The 14,437-nt window shown below is 36.9% G+C and overlaps 1 protein-coding gene across 1 annotated transcript in view; it reads right to left on the minus strand.

Annotated features, from left to right (window-relative positions):
* Window positions 1-10,054, minus strand: part of LOC140239461 (uncharacterized) — a 33,175-nt gene extending 23,121 nt beyond the window's left edge. The window contains exon 1 of the mRNA XM_072319299.1: window positions 9,996-10,054. The gene's annotated coding sequence lies outside the window, so the exon portion shown is untranslated. The remainder of the gene's footprint in view (window positions 1-9,995) is intronic.
* Between the last annotated feature and the right edge of the window lie 4,383 nt (window positions 10,055-14,437).

The following is a 14,437-nucleotide window of genomic DNA, read 5'->3' on the forward strand; positions in this document are numbered from 1 at the left end:
AAGTGCACTTATCACGCAAAAAATCAATACCATCATGTTCTACATGCAGGTTGAATATAAAAATGTCATACTTACACAATATATTAAGATGCTGAGATGCATGGTATTTATCAAATAATGTTAAAAATGGAGGGGAAGCTAGAAAGCAAAGCTTCTAATATGCATTCCCCTAAAACCATTATTAATAAGGTACAGAAAATCCTATACAATAATCCAGAGATACATGGCTGCTGACAAAAACACATCGGACATTAAATGACAAAACTAAAAACCCTTTACGATGTAGCTTTTTTCAGCAAGGAGTAGGGGGGGGGGGGTCCTGAGGCGAGTTTGAAATGGATCATAACCTCCATCACTGCGGTATGATATAATTTAGGAGTACCGCCTTGATATTATCGAACAAACTTGATTTTCTTCTTGAATTAAAACAACAACAAAAACTGGTGAAGGCATAAACGAAACTGTCCTAACGCAATACCGTACAAACTATTCATTAATATTCATTATTCATTATTCATTATAGTATACTGGTCTGGAGGAATTGTTTCAAAATACGCCTAGAGTCTATCTTCAGAATACAAAAACGAGCTATAAGGATTATCAATTGTACCAATTATTTAGAACCGACAAGCCCACTGTTCAAAAGTAATAACCTCTTAAAGATTTTTTTTTTTATATATATATTCTTACTCCCTTGGGATATTTATGTACCAGTTAACTAAATTATCTTATGCTTTCACTCCCATGTTCGTAAGAAATAAAGTTATACATTCCTACCCTACAATACAGGAAAATTCATTTCACTTTTCTCCCGTGAGAACTGCAAACAATAGTAGATACAGGTCCGACATTCTGGAATAGCCTTGACTCCGACATTACTGAATCGTTGTCACTGAATTGTTTTAAACGTAAACTAAAAAAATCCCTTGTGTAGGCTTATATCTAATAATAAAACATGCAATTTTATTTGAACTCCCTCTTCTTTATCAGATTCGTTATTTATTATGTATTCCAGGTTTGCTTTTCGTTCTTTTTACTGAGTCATTTATGTCAAGGCTATTCCTGAATTAATGAATCATTATGTATCATGTGCATTTTTGCGCATTCTTACATTTACGTAACTGTGTTGCTCGGGTGACAAGGAGTCTTGTAAACGCAACACAGGTGGCAAGATATTTCGCTATGCTTTCGTATATTTTATTCCTTTCTCTTGCTCTTTTTGCTCTCTTATCTTTTACGTCCCTTTCCTTCCTTTCATAGTTTTCGTTACTAAGACCAACACTTTCATCTATACAGGGACCTATACATTACAAGCTTTGCTTTTTAGTAGGTCCCCACATTTCATGTTTGTTAAATTGTCTTCTCTTGTATTCTTTGTAATCACGAAGCTATGTTCAATCTTATGTTCAATCGATCGCATCATGTTTGATGTTTTGAGATGTGGAACAATCAAATCAAATCAAATCAAATCAAATCAGTTAAACATCAACCACCGAGCAATGTGAGGTACCTTTTTCAATTCTCTCTCAGTTCTCAGGTGTTGATTTATATACTTTGACATCATGAGGTCATTCATTCTTGTCTTAAAACTAAAACTGTCCTTTTTATTGTCTTCAAAGATCTCTTTAAGTTTGGCAGCAGGCGACATCAGCCCCAAATTTGCAGGATTCTCAGGCAAAAGATGCATGAATATCAGTCCTGCAATTGCCTTAATTGCAACCACATCTGATGATGTTCAGCACTTCCACAGGGGTCAGAGGGTAATCATTTGCCATAGAAACAGGATGAAGACATGAAAATTTGCTTTACCACCCGTTGAAGCCCTTTGGCTTTGTTGCCAGGCCAGAGACAGTATTGTAGGTAACTTGGGTAGTATCAGAGATGGCATCAGATCAGCATCTGCACCACCAGTTTGGGAGGGAAATCTAGGTTGGCTTGTGGGATTTCAGAGGCATTGATGAGAATGAGGCAGCACCTAACAGATCTCAAAGGCTCCCGTGACATCATATGCAGATACATTCACTCCGAGAAAACTGGCGGTAAAATCCATATACCTCGAGAACAGTGAAGCCTTTCACCTATGTTAGTTGTTACCAGAATTGTAAATCTTGTATACCTTTAACCACCATGATGTAGAGTATCCCTCTCCTTCTTTCTTCCTCACCTTTTTTTTTCTTTTTTCTCTCTCCTCTCATTTCCCTATCTATGAATCAATTGAATGCATAATACATTTTTATTGTATGATGTTTATGTACATTATGTGCACCTTATCCATACTGGACGTCCCAGTCAAGCTTTTCATATAGCTTATGACGATCCACACAAAATGTATAATAACATGTTTCATGTACAAACTATGTACATATTTGTGAATAATGTATGTATATGCATTTTGTGAATAAATCAAATCAAATCAAATCAAATTATGGCTGCATTTAGGCAACAATGTCAGCATGCCTATTGTCAGATAGCTCTGTGGATGGTTGCTGGTAAGGTTGGGCTTTGGATCTTCTGTATTAGGAGTGCTCAAGCAAGTCCCCATGTCTTCACCCTGTCTCTATGGCAAGATCACCCAGTGACCCCTAAGTACCTTGTAAGGCAATTGCATGATTGCAGGGGTTGCGGAACCAAGGGATGAGCAGCAGCAGACCACCCTATAGAGGTGGAGGCAAACAAGAGTAAAACAAGCCCCTTGACTAAAATGGACCTATCCCATTGCATAGCCATCATGAATCACCTGCATTGTATTAACATTGGTTCTATTCCATAATTTCAGAAGTAGCAATGCTCCTGACAACGACTCTCTCTTCCATTCAAAAAGCTGAACAATTATGTATTAATATATCCATTTTATTTCATAATAATCGTGATGTGAGCTCAGCATGAAACATTTCCCAATTCTATGTGCCGGAGTCTAGGGAGTGTGTAACAGGTGATATGCTGTTTATAGTCGTAAGAACATTGTTTACTATATTTTTGTAGTCTCTCCAATTTGTTAGATGTGTAGCTCTAGTATGCTTTCACTGTCCCTGGTGCTGTGTAAATATGGAGCCTCGAAACTTTCACTTCAAAAAGTTTTTTTTTTCTTTTTATGTTTTATTGATTTCAACTATTGGCATACAAACATAAATCATTTCCAATTATGGTTTGTTAGGTGCTTCAAGAAGTGAAAGCAACGAATTTCATCATACTTCTGCGGGATATGGTTGTTGGAGTTTGATGAAACCTCATGGGGATGGTTTGTAGATATGGAGATAGTTATTCGTAAATTCCATTTGATATAGTGATAGCATCCGTTTAATACTTCGGTTTCAGAAACTGATCTTTTTTTCCTTTTTAACAACTTGGTACAGCTAACCAATCACATTCATCTCTTTAATCAAATCTTAGAAATATTCAACAATAAAGCGAACATATGCTGTTGAATTCTTTTAATGAAATACAAGAGCCAGTGTTATGAAATAAAACCAATTTGGATGTTGATGAAAATTTCATAAATTTCTTTCAATAACTTGCATACTTGTTTACCTTTGGAATGATGATCAGCATTCTCATATGGTTGTATTGTACCAGAAGAGTGTTTCGCTCACATGTAAATGTGAAGAGTTTGTTTGCAAAAACCGATAAGTCCATTTTTGAAGATTTTCAAGTATAGTCTCTGTCATAAAGTACAAAATAATACCTTTTAAATGATATATTGGTCATAACATATGAAAGTATATTTTGGAAGTTATGGTCAAAAGAAGCAAAAATTTTCTTATTATTCTCTTTATTTTTCTTGACCTTTAATCGCAAATATCTCCATTTGACAAATACGGACTTATCGGTTTTTGCAAACAAACTCTTCATGTATTTCTTTATTGTGTCCAGGCCCGACCCAAATTTGTTTTTATTTTTCAGACCATTTTTGACCATTTTTGGTGCCTCGACTCCTCCCCCAAACCTTTTTGGTTTGTTTGTTTTTGTTTTGTTTTGCTTTTTTTCATAGTATGACGCGTGGGGGGGGGGGGAGATGGTGAGCGCCCGAAGATCACCGCAAAATCACGTTTTGTTTTTTTTTTGTTTTAGTCGAGATGGCTGAATATGTCATTCTGTATATTAGCTGTGTGAGCTTCTGTGGGTGTGTATGTGTGTTGTGTGTGTGTGTGTGTGTGGGGGGGGGGGGGTTGTGAGTGTGTGTGTTTGTCTGTGTGTACCCATAATGTTTGTGTACACCCTGTGTTATAATGTGAGAATGCGCATTGTATATGTCTCTTTGTCAAAACTTCGGACTGTGTAGTGAAGTTTTCACAAAATGACATTTTTGTTTGGGAGCCCATATTGGCGTACTGAGAAGTCATATTTCAGCACGATTCACATCTATAGAAAGTTTGTGTGCTGTTTATTCTCATTCATTAATAGTGAAATATTTTCAATAAGTTCAAGTATAGAAATATGAACAAACAAACGATTGCCCGATTTCTTATGAGTTGTGCTGGATACTCCATTGACAATGCGTATACAACACTGAATATGTCACTTCGTGGTGACTGCGCACAGCGGGAAAACGATTTCTTTCGTCACCACGAACTGACATTTTTGTATGGAAGCTAATTCTGACGAAATTCTTGATGATTGATCATAAAAGAATACTCCAATAGAAAGCCTAAGTCATGTAGATTGACTACATATCAAATTCAGTGTAATCTTATTCCATTAACGCATTCAAACATAAAGTTTAAAAACATGAAAACTTTAAACGCGATTTACTCGAAATCAACTTTCGTGCGCTAGAGCGCTAAAATGCCAGTTCGTGGTGACAGCGACGATATAGTTGACCATGGAAAGGGGTACAATTTGTACACGTACCACTTGACTACTTTCGCACAAATGGATTACCAACCTGTCCATTCTCTGTTGACTTGCAAAAACAAAGAATCTCGTTTTGGGGCATTGAAGGCACTCAGATTATGAGTCGGTGAAATGCAGGGGGAACGGGTTGACACACTGTCATTCATTGCTCTATTGATGCTCGTATGATAAGCACTGTTATTAACCCGTTTGAGGACGGTTTGATTTTGCTAGTACAGCACGCATTTCCCAAAGACTGTTTAGAAACTTGCCCGAGTATACTCGGGACTGGTCTTCAACGGGTTAAAGAAAGTCACAGAATCAGGTCTACAGTTGGACCGATAAATCTGCCTCTTTGGTGGCCTCTTGTTAACTGTACGGGTGGTATACATGTAGGTCAACCGCTTCTAACATGTTGTGAAGGGTCGACCATATTACTGACCATACAGTTAACCTGTTGCGAACGGGGTGATTTTGCTACAACATGCATTCCCCATATAGACCCCTGCCCGAGTATACTCAGGACTCATCCTCAACGGGTTAACAAGAGGCTACGAAACAAGAGGCAGATTTTATTATCATTCTAGTCTACTGTAAGTATACCGTTAACTAAAAAAGTGGCAGCTACAAATTGTACAGTCTGCCTATTTTGAGGAGATCAGAAACAATATCATGGTGTAAAACACCATTAGGCCTATACATCACAGGGCTTATTCATATCTTTATTTTTTTTTTTTTTTTGGGGGGGGGGAGGGTTTGCCTTTTTGTTGTTGTTATTGTTGGTGTTGTGTCTGTCCACGATTAGGGCTGGTACGCAGTGGCTCTCCATAACTCTACATGATACATCATACACTGAGAACTAAATGATTTGAATTTGATTCAGCAAGCAATGATTAATGAATTTTCATTTTTAATTTAGAATCAAGAATCTGGAACTTTTCTGTGGTGGTGCATTTGGTTACGGCTCGTTATTCCAAAGCTGAAGGTTCGTTATTCCATAACTAACAAAGTTACATTGGATGTACGTTTGTATATGGGTAATTCCATGGGGTTGGGACTGAAATTGTGACATACAAGTTGAAAATTCAAGTTGGGTAAATTGAAATTTCCTTTTTCCCCCTTATTTGTTACTCCCATTCTTCAACTTATTCCACTAGAAATCTGTTTATTACTTCGCACACTTTCAGTCAGCATGGGTAAACAGGTATGGCAAAATACCTATGTTACACGGACTTCATCTGTTGACATCCTTCATAATTTTGTGTTCTGAAATGATAACAATGAACACATCCACGTTTTTTTCGTCCATAACACATCAACATGTTATTTAACAGGCGCATGAGATCATTATTAGTAAGATTGTATGTTCTGATGTCAACTGCAAGCCACTTTTATTAACATGTTTTTTTCTACAAACCATTAACAATTTCAATCAAAGGTTTAACTTTTTCATCAAGAGTGACACAATGACAATATTCTTAAAAGCACCACAATTGAAGCAAGTGATTTGTATGGGTATTCAAGTGAAAACATGATTTTATTGTTATAATCAGGGGTTTTCAGTCAACAACCTCGCCCACAGTGTACTACCTATGTTACACGGACAGTATGTCTTTGTAACATAGGTACACTACGACATATCAACTGATTTCCTTTATTGTGGTGTGAGATGTTAAAACCTACACATATAGACTTTATGTATGTTCCCACAAATAACACTATTGTAACAGTTCTTTGGAATTATATCTACTGCACACCTGTGGAACAATACCTATGTTACACAGACTTCAATTCTTTGTAACTCTGGTATGAAAGAAGGCAGACTTAATCAGAAGAAGAAGAAGAAAGTGAAGCTTTACACAATTTGACCTTATATACACTAACATCATCAACTAGTTGTCAACTAACTAAGAAAACTAATAAAGAGAAATCAGACAAGTCTTCTTGTCTTCTCCATGTTCTTTGTTTGAAATTAATTTCTGCTCTTTTGTCCAATGTCCATATAGCCCTCGATTTTTGTTTTTCTTCTGTCCATTTTCCCTCTGTGCAGTTTTCTTCTTGTCTAGTTTGTTACATTCGCTTTTCTTGGGTGTTGCTTTGTCGGCTTCCTCTCTGTTTGTGGAGTGCTGTGGATGTGTCCTTGTCACTCTTTCACGTAGTTTAAAATGTAGCGGTGGCAGAGGAGGAGCCATGGCAGATTCATCGACAAACTGAACATAAGGTGTAAAGAGAATTAGAATAAAAAAATTAAAAGAAAATTTTTGTCGGGGTCGACTATATATTCCTGTTGATGTATGTGTGTGTTTATGAATGGAATTAAATAATTTCAACAATTTTGCTTACATTTCTACCTCTTGGCATACCCATTAGCTAGAGTTCCATGTGTACCTCCCACCAAAATTGGAAAAAAAAATGGGTTATGCTTAAAATGATGTAAATATTAATAATAATAATAATATAGCATGTAAAACATAGGAAAATATCATTTTCATACTCTATGCTAAAAACTTGTTTTGATGTAAGCTAGGAAGGGCAGGTCGCTGCCCCCAGTGTCCTAGCTAAGGTTAGGCTAGGGTCAGGGTTACGGTTACGGTTATGGTCCTTAATAGACTCCCAAAATAATACTAGGCCCTAACTTATATTCATCCCCCATCAAAATTGTCGCCCTCTTTTTGAATGATAGTGTAGAGCAATAATAGTCCAATTTTGATTGGGGTTCATAATTTCATTGAAGCCTTTCCTACCCACTACCCACCCAAACTGAATAGGACACTGGCATTTTAGCTTTGAGACTTCACAGTGGGTGAGCATGGAATAGAAATGGTGAATCCTTGTGAAATGTTAACAACTTCATCAGAGCATCTAACAGGTCAGTGAAATCGTGGAAGGAAAACATTGACATTTTCGAAGTAAATCTGTTAAAGAGAAAGAATATCACAGCTCCTAGTTCTCTCAATATCACCAGCAAAATAAGGCAAACTCTATTTCTCTAGTTCAGATGCAGTCTGGACATCTACGTTTTCCAACTAGTATATAGTGATGAATACTAACTTTAGCACGTCTACCTTGGTAGATACCTTATGACAAAAGGGTCCAAAAATTCACAATAATCGGGAGGTAAAACAAATTTATATTGCAGTGAAGATACACTGATATACTTTTGTATGGTTTTCTAAGAGAGGAATTATATGCTCCTTTTGCAGAGACCGGCATGGACGGAAAATTTGGCGATCAAAATTATGAACATGAACCTGTAACAAATATCTCAGTATGTGGGACTACAGTATCATCGTCCACAGTATTTTTGGCCAGTTCAGAGGTTTAGATGTCGTTTTTTTTCCTCTAATAGAATTACAGAATATGACAAATGTTATTATTTTCGTAAAATAGCGTAAAAGCTTACCAATTGACTTCAGAAACATTAAAACTCCTGTACCTACGTTACATGGACAACGGCAGTAAAACAGATCTTGCGCTGTCCAGGTAGGTGTATATTGGCTGTGAGTAGTTTTTCTGCCATTGGGGGAGGACTGCCAGTGACATGAATACGATTGCTGAAGTTAGTAGCTCTTCTTTTTATCGCGAGACGCGTCTTTCCTTACCTACGTTACACGAAGAGGCCGGACATCGCACTGAAGTACAGTGATATGTTCTGTATTTTCTCGTTTATTTGGAGGATTTTGATGCTAATTTTTGGATAAGAATACTTCTGAAATATAAATCTCATTATAGAAATAAAGTTTCTGATCATATTATGATTGGAAGTGTATGTAAAACCATGCTATACCTACATGTATGTTACAACAAAAATTGCCATGGACATCGTTTGTAACATAGGTATGAGGTTGCTTGAAGATGCTCTGGTGTTGTTATTTTGGTACAAATGTTTATGTGCCTTATAGTCTTTGTAGAAGTCACCTTGCCTCTCTTAATTATGATAGGCATAATGCTGAAAGGTTGTATATTCCTGTTTTACATTGCCATGAAAATGGCATATATTTATGTCACAACATAAACCACAAAAAAACCATGGGACATCATTAGTGAAACAGTCATAGACAAAATACATTTGTACATAGGCTTGTTTTTTTTTTTCATCAAATAATTCTTCACACATTTCTCTTCAAGAATAACTGCAAACCACAGACAATTATTTGATAAATTTGTCAGAATATGACTTTTATTCCCTACACAACATGAAAATCTAGAGAAGACCCAACCCCATGGAATGACCCATATACAGCCCAGTCGCTGTAAGTAGCATGACAGGCAGTATTCACACAGGGTAGTAAACAGCATCTGGTCGGGCTAGTTATTCCGAAGGCTCTTTAGTCCAAAGATTTGTCATTCGAAAGGCTCTTTAGTCCGAAGATTCGTTATTCGAAAGGTTCATTGTTCCGAATTTCATTTTCAGATTAATTAACGAATCTTTGGAATAACAACCCTTCTGAATAACGCCACAAATGTTCAGATTAACCCTTTTTCATTTTTCGGATTAACGAACCTCCAGGTACTATAGGGCATTTTTGTGTGTTTCGGATTAATGACCCTCCAGAATAACGAACCTTCCACTGCGAAATAACGAACAGCACACCCGTGCATTTGCTACAACAACACGCATTCCCCATAGACACCTGCCTTGGCCTTGTCGCCTGAATGTCGGTCAAGACTTTTCTCATCAATACAGCAATAATAGTGTACCTTGTACATAATAAATGTCAGACCTATAATCTTGCATCTCGTTTATACCAAAAAATGTACGGTAAAAACAAACAAACACACACAACAAAACAAAATCAGCCGATGTACAGTATGAATGTCGGACATAGTTCACTGCCACTGGTTATTGATTGTCTGAACTGGCAACATGTTCATCTGACTTCCAATGCCAATGGCATGCCACATTATCGCACTACAAAAGTACATTGTAGCAACCTGTTCCTTTACCGCAGCAGCGACCCCATACGGACAAATACGTACCGTTGTACTGTGTTACAGCGCCCCGCGACGGGGTTACCTGTTCCTATATTTCGTAACTGACAAAACGAGTCTGGAAAAACAAGATCATTTCAGATAGGTCTAGTATCTTCACGTGTTTGCTACACTTTTCCCCCTAATTTTCATGAATCTGTATATCCGTCAGAACACAGTCAAAGATAACATACCTTGGAATTTTCGTCTCACAAACTGCAGAAAAACACTAGTCGTCTCTTCGATGTGCAAATTTCTCTTTCAGTTCGTCCTCATTCAGTGAATTCTGTGTAGTGTAAACAACTGACTACAACGCGTATTGTGTGCTGGCCTAGCCTACACATTTGCACATAGCTCATGCAGTGCGTGCGCAAGGGCAGACGGGAATGGTGGAATCCCCACACCCTCCTTGTCGCGGTTTTTAGTAGCCTTTGTTCAAAGGCCTTCATCAAACACTGTTCATGCTATTGTCAGGACGGTGTTTGTAATCTTGCCAGTAGTGAGGGTCTTATATGCGGTGCTATGCAAGCTGGCTTGTGTTGATTCATGATACTCAGCACTTCTGTGGCAAAACCTATACAAAAATAAAAAATTTTTTCATTGGTAGCTCATGATTTCTGAAGAACTTTTTTTATTATAGTCAAAGGAAAGTTTTCAACCAATTCAATTCAATTCAATTTATTTCCACAAATCTGATAAAAGGGGTAATTACATCGTACATGACAGCATACAAAGGACATCATAAAGGCAAAATAAAAAATATACAAAACATAGGCGTTATATCAAGAGAAGTGGAGGAATCAACATAGGCTTAAACCAGCCTTTCAAGGTCAATCCCCAAGAAATATACATTACATCAACAAGACAAAACACACATCATAAAAACTTAAACAGAAGACATTACAAAGTACAAAACCGACAAGAGACAAAACAACAAGGCAAGTGAGCATAATGTTAATCCTTATACACACTAATTTGATTAAGAATCATACAAAAGCAGAAAAATTATTGACTTAATAAATATATTTTATATCTTTTCTTAAATAAATTCAAACTGTTGATACACTTTAAGTAATTTGGCACGGCATTCCATAAAGAAGGACCAGCATAACAAACTGTTCGTCTGGAGTGATTATATCTATAATTTGGGATATACAAATCATAAAATTGCCGAGTATTATATGTATTTCTAACCTGAGTAAAAGTAAAATAATTTCCGAGAAACTTGGGCAAGATATTATCAAGATAAGAATACATAAAAATACAAACAGCAAATGTATTAATATCATACACTGTTAATAACCTAAGCTCTTTAAAAATGGGCTGTGTATGAGTTAAGGGTTGAGATTTTGTAATAATTCTGATGCACGTTTTTGAAGAACATGAATACGTCTAAGTAGATAATTGGCACAATTTCCCCAAATAATGTTACAATACAAAATATGAGGTAAAATCATGGTATAATACAAATTTAAAAGAACGTTTGAAGGTACTATTCCACTTATTCTGTTAATTGCACCAACAGCTCTAGATATCTTGCAGCAGACGTCATCTACGTGATTCTTCCAAGTCAAATGATCATCTAGTATTACTCCTAAGAATCTAGCTGAATGTACAATGGGAATAGTAGTGCCTGCGATACATATATTTACATATTCCGTATCAATTATCCTATTTTTGGTTCTAAAAATCATACATACAGTCTTATCAACAGTCAATTTCAGCTTGTTGGCTAAAAACCATTGGTTTACTTTATTCAATTCAGTGTTTAATATTGCACATGTGTCCCTGAAACCTTTCCCAGAAATAAATAAGTTGCTATCATCAGCATATAAGATGGCTTCTAAAATGTTACTAGCATATTGCAAATCATTAATGTACAATATAAAAAGCAAAGGGCCTAAAACAGATCCCTGAGGTACACCAACATTGATAGACTGTATGGGAGAGGAATGTACATTTACACAAACATACTGCATATACGATTCTGAAGATAGCTCTTAAACCAGTCTAAAGTTATCCCTCTGATGCCGTAGTACTGTAATTTATCTAAAAGAATGTTGTGACTGATACAATCAAAAGCCTTTGAGAGGTCTAAAAACATACCTATTACATAATTATTCCTTTCTCTCAAATGCATGAGCAACTTTGTCACAAAAGTCAAGTAATGCCATATATGTTGAATACCCTGGTCTGAATCCAAATTGTTCTGCATATAATATATTTTTATAACATAGGTGTGACATCAATCGCTTATGAACAAGCTTTTCAAATAACTTAGAAAATACAGATAAGATAGAAATGGGCCTATAGTTTGATGGGATAGAAGTGTCACCTCTTTTATAGACAGGAACAACTTTGGCAATCTTTAACGAACGTGGGAAGACACCTTGTTCGAGTGAAAGATTATACTATAAACACAGAGGAGTGGCAAGATAATGGATAGATTTCTTTATAACTTCAGAATCAATATCATCATAACCAGGACTTTTGTTTGGTTTGAACTCAATAGCTGTCTTAAGAATTTCACTTGGTTGTATGGGTCTTGGGAAAAAAGAATCTAAGCAAGTTCTCTTGGGTAAGAAATCATGAAAAGAATTTGCAGCAGGAGGCAAGTTATCTACAATGTCAGAGCCAATTGACCTGAAATAATCATTACAAAAATTAACAACTTCCTGTGGGTCTGTTATATCAACATTATTGTGTTTGAGATCAAAATATTGCACTTTATCATTGGTTTTATTCAGAATATCAATTATAACATGCCATGTTCCTTTGATGTTGTTTCGTACTTTCAGAAAACGACTATGGTAATAATGTTGCTTTTCACGACGTATTGCACTAGATACTATATTTCTATATTGCGTATAAACACATTTTCTATAATCAGTAGGGTTCTTTATATACTTTCGATACAAAATATATTTCTTCTTACACATCTTTCTTAATTCCTTCGTAAACCATGGATTAATATCAGCTTTTTTACATCGTACTTCTTTCAGAGGAAAACATTGATTATATGCGGTTGTCACCTTGTCAATAAAAATCTGAAATCTATCATCAACATCAATGCTCCTATAAACATCATTCCAGTCGAAGGACCCAAGTAGTCTTTGAAATTCACGAATACTCTTATAAATTTTATTAAAAATTTTATTTATAAATCTCGTATAACATTTGGATTGAGTTTTTGTAGCTCTTTTTGTTATTTTTTTTTCGTTTTGTTATTATTTTTCTTTTCTGTGTGTGTGTGTGTGTGTGTGTGTGTGTGTGTGTGTGTGTTGTGTGTGTGTGTAGTGTGCATGGGGGTGGGGAGTAGTTCTCGTGGTAAGTTTTGTCAAAGATTTGTCAAAGTCTCCCCCCCCCCCACACACACACCCTATTTACCTCCATCCCAGACACAAACTCACTTACTCACCGTTCCGCGGCGACTCCTGTAAACCAATACTAGTACCCAGATTTGAAGAATCAAGAGGACATTACAATCTTCTACTCGTAATGGTCTAGAGAAGAGCTGCGCGATTCACTTTTAGTCGCTATCATAACACCTCGAGTGTCACCAAAAAAACCTGATACAAGAACTTAATTGGACCACTCTGGAACAGCGCAGAGAAAATGACAGGCTAATTATGATGTACAAAATACACAATAATCTCACTCCTCTTTCAGCACAGGACTATATTATCAAACAGACTACTCAGTTGACGAGAGCCTCGCAGCCACATTCCTAGCAGGTACCATATTCGAGAACTGAATCGCATCGCCATTCGTTCTTCCCAAGAACTGTAAGGAACTGGAATTCCCTGTCGTCAGAAATTGTTTCAGCGCCATCTGTGGGATCATTTCGAAACCGCCTAACGGTTGATCACAGTGGCTACTTGTTTTCGTCATATTTTCTATGTGCTTGTAAATATCTGTAAATGAATTGTATTATAATGTAAATAGCACCAGTCTGCAAGAATCTTCAGTCTATTGAAGGAGGCAGACTTATCAGAAGAAGAAGAAGAATCACCATAAAGGACACGGGCAAAAGTCTTTTTCCAAGACTAGCTACTGATGATATCATCAGGGGAATCCCCTCAAATATTGCAGGTTCGCAGCTGCTGCAGCTCCGAAACAGGGGATACACATAACTTCATTTGCGATTTGAACAAGGCGAGTATTACACAGCAGTACCACAGATACGGATATTCGTCCAATTTCACAAAGGGTGTGTAATATATTAACCATTGCTGGTATACCATCTTTCCGTAGCTATGATTTCCAGGAAGCAGAAGTCTGGTCATTACAATTGCACAATGAGGATATCAACACCTTTTTTTTGTACTTATTAGTCCCATGGACCTACAACACATGGACATTCATCGCTCGTTAATTAATTCGTGCACCTGTTTCTGTCAAAAGCGTCGCAAAAGCATTTTGAACATGCTTTCCTGCTTTGATCCAGTGTTGTCCACCGACAGCCAGCCTGAATAAAAACAAGACGGCGCTTTTAGAAATCTAAAAACTACATGCGCAGAAGCTAATAACTCTCTTAACCCTAACTAGGCCGGGGGGGGGGGGGGGCCTCCGAGGCCCCCCCCCCCCCCCCCCGACGTTCCGCGCGATGTATCGCTAACGCGAAAAGCTATCACCG

This window comes from Diadema setosum, chromosome 16 (genome assembly GCF_964275005.1).
Source record: "Diadema setosum chromosome 16, eeDiaSeto1, whole genome shotgun sequence".
Classification (NCBI taxonomy): domain Eukaryota; kingdom Metazoa; phylum Echinodermata; class Echinoidea; order Diadematoida; family Diadematidae; genus Diadema; species Diadema setosum.